The sequence below is a fragment of the Oratosquilla oratoria genome, chromosome 10, assembly GCF_046742065.1.
Source record: "Oratosquilla oratoria isolate Oo_2021 chromosome 10, ASM4674206v1, whole genome shotgun sequence".
NCBI lineage: Eukaryota > Metazoa > Arthropoda > Malacostraca > Stomatopoda > Squillidae > Oratosquilla > Oratosquilla oratoria.
This window is the reverse complement of record NC_134786.1, coordinates 61546106-61561678: the sequence shown is the minus strand read 5'-3', so window position 1 is coordinate 61561678 and position 15573 is coordinate 61546106.

Here is a 15573-nt window from a genome sequence, read left to right as displayed (position 1 = left end):
GGCAGAACCTTGCTCGCGTCACAGATTGGTGCCATGACAAAGAATAACAGTAGTAGTATTAATACTACTAGGATAGTAATAGTAATAGTAATAGTAATAGCAATAGTAATAGTAGTAGTAGTAGTAGTAGTAGTAGTAGTAGTAGTAGTAGTAGTAGTAGTAGTAGTAGTAGATGTGGTAGCACTAGTTATATTACTAATAATAGTAGTATTTCAAGTTGTAGATGTACTAGAAGTAGTAATTTATCATAGTAGCAATGAAAATAGTAGTAGTAGTAATAGCATATATATATATATATATATATATATATATATATATATATATATATATATATATATTACAATAAATGCGCAATAAGTTCTCTTGTACAGTATACTTAATTGATTGTAGAACAGAGCTCATTCTGTTTTCACCATTTTTTCAGTCATTTTCTCAAATATTCGAATGGAATCCTCATAACTCAGATGGAGGTTAAACATTGTGCTTCCGAGACATACAATACACATACAATACACGTTTATCTGAAAAAAGATATCATGGTAGACGCTTTTTTATTTTCGAATTACTCTTCATCTCCATAAAACGATGGGTGGGGCAGATCCTGAGAGCTAAAGTTCGATTTATTGTTCGATCTTTTTTTCAAGAATTTTCGAACTTTTGATCCAGAATATTTCAGTCAGGTGGAGCAGTGGTTCACAATCTTTCGGATTCTTTCTCTTTCCTTCATGTTTTCTCAATATTCATGCGCTTCCCCGACCTTCATTTTTTCCCAGAACACTCCCCCCCCCCGACAAAACAAAGTAAAAAACGATGATAATAATAACAATAATAACAGAGTGTTGATGAAGAGAAACCCCCTTGCTTTATTACAAAGCTGGCAATCATAATTATCTTATATTTCTTCTGCCTGGACAGAGTGATGGGTTTTCTTTATATATCCAGATTCCTCATATTATATAGAAATGAATAATTTTTGACAGCAGACCATGTCCCCGTTACTAATACTCTTACCCTGGTTCCCTCCCTTGGGGTCACGACCCCCATGGCCCCCAGGTTGAAAACCACTAAGGTAGAGGAACCTTCTCAACCGAGACAGTCAAGTCCAGGAGCGTCGACTAACTTGGATCATTTCTATTCTGCCTAAGACCGGACGTAGTTATGAGATGTTAGTTGCAATACTTCTTAACTCTTTCACTATGAGAAGTTCCGATATGGTAAACAAAATTGCTGATGAAAGGACGAGACATGTAAGTCGAAGGTTAACAAAAAAAAGGACAGACCTTGTTCTGCTAGAGTAATAAGGTCGTCTTCTCGAACAGCTGTTTCCAATTCATTCCAAACAGTCGTCGATTGACCTTTGCCGAGACAAAAAGTCATCGGGTCCGTGTTTGCATCATACGAGTATTGACGAGACTGGAGTCGCGTTGTCTGCTTTTTTTTTCTTCCTTTCCTTAATTACTGGTCAAATGAGGACATATTTTTGTGTGCTGATCTTGTGATTGACAACTTTTACACTCCTAGATGAGAAATCAAAGCTCATATATTGCCCGATCTATGGGTAATGCTGTAAACTTACACATGCAGGCACACCTTGACACGTGTATACGTGTGTGTGTGTGTGTGTGTGTGTGTGTGTGTGTGTGTGTGTGTGTGTGTGTGTGTGTGTGTGTGTGTGTGTGTGTGTGTGTGTGTGTGTGTGTGTGTGTGTGTGTGTGTGTGTGTGTGTGTGTGTGTGTGTGTGTGTGTGTGTGTGCGCGTGTGTGTTTACCTAATTGTATTCACCTAACTATAGTATACAGGAAAGGATCAACGCTTGCTGGCTCTGTACCTTACTCTTCAATTATCATATCCGCTTATAACGTTACATATGGTTCCAACTTGGGCTACAGCTCCTTATTTTCCAGTTATCGTACTGATGATGATGATATGGTTTAACGTCACAAACGCCTCCCCTATCGGAAGGCTAGGACGGTGTCCCTCTCAAAGGGATTTGTAGCGTGGAATTTAATGAATCATGCCCTTGGTTCAACTTCGCCGGTGGCAGAATTCGAACCGCCATCCCCTCGACCTTCACCGCAAGCAACGACGCCCTAACCCGCTCAGCCAGCGAATTATGGTACTAAGAATTAAATTCATGCAATGTTCTAATTTGGGCTATATCGCATTCTAAATTATTTCAAATATTCATACATCTGTATGGAAAATTGTATTTATTCGCGTCCTTTAAACATCTAGTCTTATTCAACTTGTTATTATGACTTCTGATAACCCTCCCATTGCTAATCAGATCTCTTTTGTCATTGAAGTCTATCTCCTTTAACGACTTGAACACTGTAAGCAAATCATCTTTCTCTTTGATCCTTCTATGTTGGTAACTCCAATGCTTTTAGTTTTTTTTTTTCTTTTTTTTTTTCATCTCTCTTGATAGCGTAGTGGGCTAAGTCACTGTCACTTGTTACGTCTGAGTTGGGTTCGAGTCCTTGGTTTGACCACGTATCAGTTTCCGTTTATATGCTTCCATCAAGCTCCTCGTCAGTCTCGACTGTGATGGCATGGAATTGAAGTGAATTAATGTGGTTGAAAAGATGCTCATATGGTTTATCATCCGGACTGAAAACTAGTTTGATTGCTGCATTTTGTATTCTCTCGATATCTCTCACTCTGTGGGAGACCCTAACACTGACGTCTATTCTATTCTTGAGTTTCTATATGTTGTTTATCATCTCTTCGTCCATATAGCAAAAAGTCAACTTAATATTCTGCTGCAGTTTGTATGTCTCCCCCACAATCTTATGTTGGAGAGGTTGTTCGTAATGGATTTACATCTCAAGGAATAGTTTAAAGATAGTCTTTTCATGCTATTGCCCATTTTCATTACTTTGCAGATTTTTTTTATTATTTTTTTCATTCTTGGTTCCATGCAAATATAATATCTAGATCTTCTTGCAGCAGCTGCCCGTCCTTCTCGTTCTTAGCTCTTCTCATGATTTTTGTATTATCTGCCAACATATTGTTGTACCTCCCATAATATCACTGACATAGATAAGAAACATTAAATGTGTTAGCACCAAACCTTGCAGAGATCCTCAAGTTATTGGACTCCATCCTGATATGTTATCCTTTCAACTCAATTCAAAATTCACTTACCTCTTCTGCTAAGTTTTTGTAACCTTGAAGATTTCCGTCTTCATTTATTTTTTTTTTTCATTATCCTGATCAACCTCCTTAATAATATTACCTTTATAGGTGGAAATCCTTAAAAAGCTATCCATTGACGTCACACCGTCTTTTGTTTATGCTAGACGAAAGAAAAAACACTCACTATTTCTCCTTTCAGACTTCATCCAAATGTTGGAACCTCCATTTCTTATGCTTCAGCGATGACCATTGGCTTTTTTGCTTTCCCTGGGTACTTGGTTGGTAGATAGTATCCAAGTTGGGTGAGGTCCAAGGTAGTGTGGCTGTGGATAATGGTCTTTTTATGTTGGCCTGAGGTGAAAAATGAGGAGTTATGGCACCAAAACTTGGCGTCGGGATGCAGAACCCGAACGCTAAACATATAAACATCAGTAAAACAAGTGACGGACAGTTGACTCATCGAAGGAAGAGTAGAAAAAAAAAAAAAACAGAAATAGACACAATGACACCTGATTCTATATGACCTCTGACGCAATACATATGACCTATTCACGACACATTTACTTTAAGCAGAAAAGACGTATTTCTAACCTCGGTAAGTCCCTTAAACTTATGAGTCTTACTCCCGAAACAAAACAATAAACATATCAACCCCAAAGTGTATTTTTCTAACCACTAAGAGACAGACAACAGGTCGACCATCGCTGAACACATATATACACATACATATACATATACATATACATATACATATACATATACATATACATATACATATACATATACATATACATATACATATACATATACATATACATATACACATATATATATACTATATATATATATATATATATATATGTACATATACATATACATATACATGCAAAGAAATCACAAACAACACATGATTCACAAAATATGCAAGTAACCACTAGGAAAATGAAAACTTTGTAACCGAACGTTTTCGTTTACTTAAGACATCTTCAAAGGTACAATATCATGTTTATACTGTACCTTTGAAGATATCTTAAATAGACGAAAACGTTCGGTTACCAAGTTTTCATTTTCCTAGTGGTTACTTGGATATTTACATACATATACTTACATAATCAAACCCTAAATACATACAGGTTGTATAATGATAACATTTAAAATGAAGTAGAGATGATGAATAGAGGGAAGTGACTGGAGGGAGGGAGGGAGAGAGGAAGGAAGGAAGAGGGTAAGGAAGGAGGAAAGGGGGGAAGGAGGGAGGGAGGGGGTGAGGGAGGGAGGGGGTGAGGGAGGGAGGGAGGGAAACTCGAAAGTTCACAAGTTACGTAACACAAAACAGCTGCGTTTTCCTTGTCCATTTTTGTCAGACATGAAGAAAAACATGTCCATAGTGGACTAATTTTTTTCTTCTTTCTTTTTTATTTCCTTTATTGTGCGTGCATGTGTGTATTTACCTAGTTGTATTTTGCGGGAAGGGGAGCTACACTCGTGGTGTCCCGCCTTTGTATCTCGCAGTGTCTAGTTTGTTCACTAATGAATGTTTTTTGCACACACTATTTCTTTGTCCAGTTTGCTCCAAGTGTCCACCACTCTATGTGGAAAAATGTTTTTCTTCAGATCTCTTCTGTAGCTATGTTTTTTTATTTTCTTTCCATGTCCTCTCGTGCTTCTCTTGTCCCAGTTTAACAAGTACTCTCTATCGAATATTTCTGTGCCCTTCATGATTCTGTAGATGGTCAGTAGGTCACATCTCTCTCTTCTTTGCTCCAGAGTCGGTAACTCTAGTTTAGCCAATCTCTCCTCATGACAAGTTTGCAAGTGCAGGAGCCATTTTTGTGGTTGCTCTCTGGATTCTTTCTACTTTCTTTAGATTCTTTTTGGTACTGTTTTTCTTCAGATCTCTTCTGTAGCTATGTTTTTTATTTTCTTTCCATGTCTTCTGGTGCTTATCTTGTCCCAGTTTAACAAGTCCTCTCTATCGAGTATTTCTGTGCCCTTCATGATTCTGTAGATGGTCAGTAGGTCATCTCTCTCTCTTCTTTGCTCCAGAGTCGGTAACTCTAGTTTAGTCAATCTCTCCTCATATGACAAGTTTGCAAGTGTAGGAGCCATTTTTGTGGTTGCTCTCTGGATTCTTTCTATTTTCTTTAGATTCTTTTTGGTACTGTTTTTCTTCAGATCTCTTCTGTAGCTATGTTTTTTTATTTTCTTTCCATGTCTTCTTGTGCTTCTCTTGTCCCAGTTTAACAAGTCCTCTCTATCGAGTATTTCTGTGCCCTTTATGATTCTGTAGATGGTCAGTAGGTCACCTTTCTTCTTTGCTCCAGAGTCGGTAACTCTAGTTTAGCCAATGTCTCCTCATATGACAAGTTTTCAAGTGCAGGAGCCATTTTTGTGGCTGCTCTCTGGATTCTTTCTATTTTCCTTATATCTTTTTGGTACTGGGTGACTACAATGTCGCCGCATATTCTAGTCTAGGCCTTATCAATGTGACCAATATTTTTTTAAATAATTTCTTCGCCCAAATATGTAAATGCCATTTTTATTGATCTTAGCAAGTTGTAGGATTCCCCGACAATTTTGTTTATCTGTTTATCATAGGACAAGTAGTTTGAGATAATTACACCTAAATATTTTTCGGATCTCCCCTTCTTTACCTCCTTGGTTCCAATTTTATATTGTCCTGATATTCTATTTTTGCTTTTTCAAAACTCCATTATGCTACACTTGTTAATATTGAAGTCCATTTCCCATTTCTGACTCCAGTTCCTTATTCAGGTCTTCCTGCAGTGATTCGCAATCCTTTTCAGTTTTTACTTTCCTTAACAGTTTGGCGTCGTCTGCAAAGAAGTTCATGTAACATTTCACATCATCATACATGCCATTCACATAATTAGTAAACATTATTGGAGCCAATACAGATCCTTGCAGTACTCCACTGATCACCTCTTTCCAACCTAAATATTTTTCTCTGAGCACTACTCTCATCTTTCTACCAATCAGGAAGTCCTCCATCCATTTTAGTAGGTTCCCTTGTATCCCTCCTATATGTTTCAGATTTTTTAAAATAATTTTTGTGTGGTACTTTGTCAAAAGCTTCTTGCAAGTCCTTTTGTATGCGCGCGTGCATGTGCATGTACATAGATGTGTGTGTGTGTGTGTGTGTGTGTGTGTGTGTGTGTGTGTGTGTGTGTGTGTGTGTGTGTGTACCTGTCTGTAGTTCAAGTTTTTCTAGTGTGTGTTCATATGATAGTTTTGTGTGTGTTGGTGGTGTGTGTGTGTGTGTGTGTGTTTGTGTGTGTGTGTGTGTGTGTGTGTGTGTGTGTGTGTGTGTGTGTGTGTGTGTGTGTGTGTGTGTGTGTGTGTGTGTGTGTGTGTGTGTGTGTGTGTGTGTGTGTGTGTGTGTGTGTGTGTGTGTGTGTGTGTGTGTGTGTGTGTGTATGTGGCTCTCAAACCCAAACTCCACAGAACTGAAACAAACGTTTCAAAACCTAAGAAAATAAACACAACTCAAGCTTTGTGATATGGAAAATAAATGGTGGATCAACCAGGCGAAGGACAGTATGGGTTTTACAACGGTTTGAAGGCAATCTACGGGCCCCAAAAACGCAATCTAGTCCCAGTCAGATCACAAGAAAGTAACCTTCTAAAAGATAAATCCGCCATTCTTAACCGATGGGCGCAGCACTTCCAAACCCTATTAAATCACAAAAACCTTATAACACCAAATATCTTGGACGAAATCCCTCTGGTACCTCTAGCAAATGAGATGGATGTACCACCCACCTTTAAAGAAACTACAGATGCCATTAAATCCTGCCCTCAGAATTGTACAAAGAAGGCGGTTATTTCCTATATCTAAAGATACACGAGCTCATACTGCTCATTTGGAACTCAGAAATAGTTCCAGCTGAATTTCTGAAATCAGACATCATAACAATATACAAAAAGAAAGGCGATCGAGCACATTGTGAAAACAGCAGAGAAATCTCTCTTTTGGTAGTAACCTCCAAGATTTTGACAAGAATCATGATGATCAGATTATGCCAGCATATATCCGAGAGCACATTACCAGAAACACAATGCGGGTTTCGCAAAGATCGCAGCACATGCGACATGATATTCTGCGCAAGGCAACTTCAGGAGAAATGCAACGAGCAAAATAAAGATCTATACATAACTTTCATCGATCTCCAGAAAGCCTTTGGCACCGTCAATAGGGAGTTGCTATGGACTGTTTTAGAAAAGTTTGGTACCCCTCCAAAATTTCTCTCAATACTAGAGAAACTACATGATAATATGTCAGATACAGTGCTTGCCTCAGGAGAAAGATCACCCCCTTTTAACGTTGAAGTGGGTGTTAAACAAGGGTGCGTTATTGCCCCAGTAATTTTTAATATTTTCATATCTGCCATCACCATACTCAGTCAACGTGCAATTCCTATGGAGGATAAAGTCGCGATCCAATTCCGACTTGATGGAAGCCTTTTTAATTTAAGAAGACTTCAAGCCCACACAAAAAGTGTGACCAAACATATTTTGAAACTTCAGTATGCAGACGACTGTGCGCTGGTCGCACACACACCTCAAGCTCTACAAAGATCCCTCAATGTCGTAGCTGGCCTCTACGAAGCGATGGGTCTGAAAATGAACGTTAGTAAGACAGAAATACTAATTCAAAGAAAAAATCCAGAACCCCATCTCCCATTCTACATCAATGGTGATGAAATTAAACAGGTAACTTACTTTAAATATTTAGGAAGCATCGTCTCCGAAAAACATAGTATAGACGAAGAGATATGCAACAGAATAAACCAAGCCTCTGCAGCCTTTGGAAAACTGCGCTCAAGGGTCTTTTCTAATGATAACCTCAGACTAGACACGAAGATAGCAGTTTATACTGCTGTATGTATATCAACCCTACTTTACAGTGCCGAAACATGGACTGCTTACAGAAAGCATATAAAACAATTAGAAGCAAAAGATCCTTAAACTATCATGGAAAGACAAGATTCCCCACACTGAAATCCTTCAACGTGCCGGCACAACCACAATTGAAACAATGCTAGCAAAAAGGCAATTGCGATGGACAGGGCACATCATTTGCATGAGCGATGACAGACTACCCCGACAAATCTTATATGGCCAACTCCCCCAAGGTCATCGTAAACAAGGGGCACCGATGAAACGTTATAAAGATCAAATAAAAACAACTCTAAAAAAATGTCAAATTGACCCTCAAGCACTTGAAGGGAAAGCCAGTGACCGTCCAGCTTAGAGGTCAACATGTAAGGAAGGTCTGTCACACCTAGACGAGTCCGTCTTTAATGAGAGAGAGGCGAGAAGACAACGACGCCACAATCCAACAGTTCAACAACCAAACAACCCTGGAATAGAATGTCATATATGTGGAAGAGTGTGTGCATCACGCATTGGGCTACATAGTCATCTCCGTTGGAACAGCCGACAACAACCATAAATTCACCGCCATCCTCATCGAGTGAAGTTTGAGTCGTCTTCGCATTCGAAGGACAGCCATAAGCAAGTGTGTATGTATGTATATATATATATATATATATATACATATATATATATGTATATATATACATATATATAAATATATATGTATATATATATGAATACATACATATATAAATATATATGTATATATATATATATATATATATATATATATATATATATATATATATATATATACAAGCACCCGGCTACGCCGTGGGTGCTTGGCCTGCGGCGCTGCTCGCTTCGCTCGCAGCACGCTTCGCCCCCCCCCTTTTGGGCTCCGCCCAGTGTTTATTCAATGGTATGTTTTGGTATCAAATAAAAGAGAAAATGATATTAATTTTTATTCATCCTTAACATTATCATTACATATTATGTTTTTTTTATAGGTTTTCCCGTGGAGGAGTACTTTCAACTTTGTCATCGTCGTCTTCGTCGTCATCACTGTATCTTTTTCCTGCCCTGATCCTTTCAAGCTCAGCTCGTATTTCCCTTATTTCTTCCTTGAGGGCCAAAATTTCTGATTCGTCTCCACTGTTCTCGTCTTCAGAATCGAAAGGCATAATCATGGCTACCGCTTCTTTTTCATTGATCGAATAGGCAGTCTTTGGAATAACAGAGATTCCTTGTTGTGGTTCCTCTTCAGCTATTTTTAGGTCATCGTTATCGGAAACAGTTAACAGTTCTGGTACGTTGATCGAACTCTGAAAGTTTTTCCCAACGAAAAGTTCTTTATACACACAGTTACGCGCAGGTTTATTTACATACTCGTCTCCCTCTTTTCTCAATCCTGTAAACACGAATAAAGAGTTCGAACTGGTAAACCGGGAGCACGCCACGTAAAGTTGGCCGTGCGCGAAGCACTGTGCTGAATCAAGTAGAAGACCACAACGGTTAAAAGTTTGTCCCTGAGACTTGTTTATTGTCATAGCGTAACACAGTTTGACGGGAAATTGTTTCCTTTTGAAAAGCACGGCAGTATCTGTTGACTCTAACGTTACTCTTGGAAGCAAAACTTGTTCTCCCCTATAAGTTCCTCCCAGAATCTTGCCTACAATAATGTTCTTCTGTAAATTAGTCACCATAACCCGGGTCCCGTTACATAACTTGGGTGGACAAATGTTTCGGATAACCATAATGATACTACCTATCTTTAACCTTAACTCGTGAAGAGGAAGGGAAGGACTCGTCATAGAATTGTAGACGGATGTCTGAACGTCCATATCGTTATCAACTGAAGTATCTTCACTCCTATAAACCTTCTCTGGTTTGTCCGACTTATCGTATACCATCGAATTAATACAGTCAACGTCATCATTGGTAGGTGAAATAATAGCTCTTTCCTCGAAATAAGAAACGTTCAAAAAGTTATCCTTTAAGTTGTCGTAAACCTTCTCCACCAACTCTTCCCGATTCTTGACAATCACACCGAATCTAGGAGGAAATTTAATGTCCCCGCTTTCTCCGGCCCCCAAATCTAACAGGTTTTTTTTTTTTTAGCGAATTTCCTGTTTTCATGGTCGTTAGCTTTGAGTCTCACGTTCTCTGTTAGTTCCAACTTAATCAAATCATCCCAAAAGTAACGACTTTATACAGTATTCGAGTTCGTCATATTTACCACCTCTGATAACGGGGAGAATCTGTCTAGTCTCCAGCACAAACGAAAACTATTCCTTCCATGAATCTGTTGACTTCCAGTATATCTCTCAACGTAATATCTAGGGCTGCAATCGTATTCCTGTTGGCCATTACAGCTTCATCCCACACTATAACTGATGTCATCCTTAATAACCGTGCCATCTCAGAGTTCTTCTTGATACCACATGAACGTACTTCATTGTATTCCATTAGTGGAATCTTGAACATGTTGTGAGCCGTTCTACCTCCATGTAAAACTGTTGCAGCGATACCTGAAGACGCGACTGCCAATGCTATCTTTCCCGTTGAACGAACTCTATCCAGTATAATGTTTAGAACGAAAGACTTTCCTGTACCCCCAGGAGCGTCTAGGAAAAAGCCATTGTTACAGTCTTTTCTGCCCCCTTCTACGCGTGCCATCACGGTTTCGTAGCAGAACCGCTGTTTCTCGTTTAGGAGAACCTTTTTACCTTCAACTTCTTCTGCTAGCCTAACTTTGTTGTACGATTTCTCTCTACGGATGACATTTGTTGTCTTTTCTCCGTCTCTTGAAGGCGGTAAACCGTATTGAACTATTCTCCCACCTCCACAGTTTAAACCGTTTTCTTGTATATCGTCTAAGGCGTCCAGGTAAATTTCGTCATTGTACTCTGTTAATCCTCTGAAATAGAGGAAATCACTCGCAAACAGATCTTTAGTTTCTTGCCAGATATTTGACTGATCCTCTAGGCCAGAAAACACCAGCATACTCGCATACGTTGATCTTAGCTGTTTTCTGTCGTTTGTGTGATGAATGATCTCCATGATTGTCTGTTTCCTCGTTTCTTCATCGTTTAAGAGACCCATAGCTTTTACGGCTTCCCGAAAGGTTGGATGTGTTACCCCTTGACCTGTTCTAAGGTCTGTAAAAGATGTAGGACCTCTTATATGTGTTAGAAGTAGACGCATATAGAAGAGTTCAACAGTTTTACTTGTTACAGCCCGGATCCTTCCATAAGAAGTTCTGGTCTTTCGTTCCGTCCATTTTCCCTTATTCTTTTCGTAGAAGAAAAAGTTTGGTACTTCATGGTAAAAGAGACTGGCAGCAAATTCGTTTTGGGAACATAATTTGAAAAAGGACGTTAGTTGGGTATCTAGTGTAAATCTAGTGAAACGACAGGAGGGTGACTTTTGTGAATAGGGAACTTGAATATCTTCCAAGTAGCTTCATTCGCGTTAACGTAACGCGCCTCTTGGTAGTTTTTGACCTCGTTGACGATTTGATCGTTTTCTCCTGATTTTGTGAACAGAATACGGTCGCAACCTTTGTTAACGTACTTGGTAACGTATGCGATAGTTTTGATGGAATTTGAACATTCAACGTTGATGTGAGCACAGATACGGATTATAAGGGACAACCCACGAATTATCTATTGTTGCTTCCTCTCCTTTAACTTTCTTGGTAAAAGAATGTCCGCCTTCCCCTACGGCTCTTCTTTTGTAAAGAGGGTACCCGTTGTTTCCAAAGAGAAGATTGTCCCTGCAAAGTTTAGGGAAGCCTTTTACACACAAATCCTTCCCGTTTACTGATTTTCCTTGACAACATGCTTGGGACTCGTCGAAACCCTTGCAAGGACCATGGATCATGCATGTTGTAACAGTTTCGAATAACCTTGGCTCTTTTTCTTTGTCTGGTATTTCGGCTGAGATGATTCTTCCCATTAATTCTGCGTCAACACGATGTTCCATCCACAAAAGAATGTGAACGTGAGGGAGACCTCTTTTCTGCCATTCGATGCTGTAGAGGTGAGCTTTTACGCGTCCAAAAATTTTCTTGTTGGTCAAATCATCCATGAGTTCGTCGACTTTCAACTTGAAGATTCTGCTGACTAAATCAGGTCTATCGCCCCTATTTTTCGAAGTAGCATGGGAACCCGTCTGTTGCGCGGCTTCGCTCAGTTCTTCCCAGGCAGGATTCATGGTAAAAGTTATGAAAAAGTCAGGAGAACCATAGTTAGTGACGAACGCGAGTGCGTCCTATTGACGCTGTTTCATGTATCTTGGGCCCCCAACGTATGTTGGCGGAATAACGATACGTTGTCCAGAATTTTTACCGTCTTCACCTCAAAATCGACGAAACCACTCTGGACCGCGGAGACTTATCTTTTATATTATATTAGATTAGATTTTGTCTTATTGTTTCATTTCATTACATTTCATTTCATTTTGTTTCGTTTCGTTTTCTCTCTCTCTCTCTCTCTCTCTCTCTCTCTCTCTCTCTCTCTCTCTCTCTCTCTCTCTCTCCAGCGATGGTCAGATGCTTGAGCTGTGGCCCTTTTTTCTGAGACATTTCGGGCTCCGGGTCTCGGCTCAGAAGATCTTGAAATATTCTTCTTCTTTTATCTATTCATTTATTTATTTTTTTATTTATTCTTTTTATTATTATTTTTTATCATTATTATTATTATTATTTTTTTTTTATTATTATTATTATTATTATTATTATTATTATTATTATTATTATTATTATTATTATTATTATTATTATTATTATTTTTTTTTTTTTTGTCTTTTTGAATTTTGTCATTTTGGTTTTGGTTTTTTATTTCTTGATCCGGAGGTAGAGACTTTCCAGGACCTGGGTCCTCGCAGCCTACCGTCACTGCAAGGAGAAGTGTCGCTCACGAAGGTCCTTTGTAGCGATGATAATCGCTTGGCTCGTTGACTCGGGTCCTCGAAGTCTGCTTCCCCGAACTCCCCGAGGGGCTTGCAACTTCAGAGGACTTGCACCCTCGCTGAGGACTTGCAACTTCAGAGGACTTGCACCCTCGTAGGACTTACGACCTCGGAGGACTTGCAGCCTCGAAGGGCTTACAACTTCGGAGGACCTGCACCCTCGGAGGACTTGCACCCTCGGAGGGCTTAAAGGAAGGTGTCCGCAGATTGCCACGCCGACTGAGCACTTGAAGGGTTTTAACAAAATCGACGAAACCACTCTGGACCGCGAAGCCGCGGGCTTCGCCGGGTGCTTGCAACTTCAGAGGACTTGCACCCTCGCTGAGGACTTGCAACTTCAGAGGACTTGCACCCTCATAGGACTTACGACCTCGGAGGACTTGCAGCCTCGAAGGGCTTACAACTTCGGAGGACCTGCACCCTCGGAGGACTTGCACCCTCGGAGGACTGGCACCCTCGGAGGACTGGCACCCTCGGAGGACTGGCACCCTCGGAGGACTTGCACCCTCGGAGGGCTTACAGGGAGGTGTCCGCAGATTGCCACGCCGACTGAGCACTTGAAGGTTTTTAACAAAATCGACAAAATCTACGAAACCACCCTGGACCGTGGAGACTTATCTTTTATATTATATTAGATATATATATATATATATATATATATATATATATATATATATATATACATATGTATATATATATGTGTATGTGTATGTATATATATAGTCATATATATTATACATACATATACATATATATATATATATACACTGAATGGTTCCCAGTGATCAATTAATATCTTTTTTCAACCACAAATCACTTTTAATTCCATGCCATCGCAGTCGAGACTGAAGAATCGCTCGATGGAGGCATCCGTTGGAAATCGAAACGTGGACAAGCCGAGGATTCGAACCCAGCTAACCCTTAACAAAGTTACAGTGACTTAATCCAATACGCTCACTTGATAGCGTATTGGTTTAAGTCACTGTAACTTTGTTACGGGTTAGCTGGGTTCGAATCCTCGGCTCGTCCACGTTTCAATTTCCAACGGATGCCTCCATCGAGCGATTCTTCAGTCTCGACTGCGATGGCATGGAATTAAAAGTGATTAGTGGTTGAAGATATATATATATATATATATATATATATGTGTGTGTGTGTGTGTGTGTGTGTGTGTGTGTGTGTGTGTGTGTGTGTGTGTGTGTGTGTGTGTGTGTGTGTGTGTGTGTGTGTGTGTGTGTGTATTTACCTAGTTGTATTTTACGGGAAGGGGAGCTATGCTCGTAGTGTCCCGTCTTCATATCTTATTTTATCTAAACTATTTTTAAATTCATGTATTGTTTTTGCACACACCACTTTCTCATCTAACTTGTTCCAACTGTCTATTACTCTGTGAGGAAAGCTGTTCTTTTTCACATCTCTTCTATAGCTGTCTTTCTTGATTTTCTTTCCGTGTCCTCTTGTATTTCTATCATCCCATTTTATCAGATTCTCTCTATCAATAATTTCTATGCCTTTCATGATTCTGTAAATAGCTATCAAATCTTCTCTCTCTCTTCTTTGCTCTAGTGTCTGTAGTTCGAGTTTTACTAGTCTCTCTTCATATGATAGTTTTGAGAGTGTTGATGCCAATTTTGTAATTGCTCTTTGTATTCTTTCAAGTTTTTTTTTATACATTTTTTTGTACTTGGTGACCACATCGTTGATGCATATTCCAATCTTGGTCTTATCAGAGTGATTAGAATTTTCTTCACCATTTCTTCATCCAGGTATGTAAATGCAACTTTGATTGTTCTTATTAAATTATAAGTTTCTCCAAAAATCTTATTTATATGTTTCTCAGGTGACATATTATTCATAACAAAGACTCCCAGGTCCTTCTCATTTTCTACTTTTTTTTATTCCTTCTTCTCCCAATTTATATGATCCTGTTATTCTGTTTTTACTTTTTCCAAATTCCATTATACTACACTTTTTTGTATTGAACTCCATCTCCCACTTCCTACTCCATTCCTGTACTTTATTTAGATCACTCTGTAGTGATTCACAATCTTCATCCGTGTTCACTTTTTTCAATAGTTTTGCATCATCTGCAAAGAAGCTCATATAGCTTTCAATTCCTTCATCCATATCATTAATATATATAGCAAACATTATTAGGGCCAGAACTGTTCCTTGTGGAACACCGCTTATTACTTCATCCCATTTTGAGTGTTTGTCTCTTATCACTACTTTCATTTTTCTTTCTTGCAAAAAGTCCTCCATCCAATTAAGCAGTTTGCCCTGCATTCCTCCTTCAGTTTCTAATTTCTTAAGCAACTTCTTATGTGGTACTTTGTCAAAGGCTTTCTTTAGGTCTAGAAATGCACAATCAGCCCATCCATCTCTTTCTTGTATTATATCTATTAGCCTTGAATAGAAACATATTAAATTGGTGACGCATGATCGTCCTTGTCTGAATCCAAATTGCCTTGGATTTAACACGTTGTTTTTTTCTAAATATTTTACCCATCTACTTTTGACAATTCTTTCACAAATTTTTGCTATTGTACTTGTTAGGGAGAC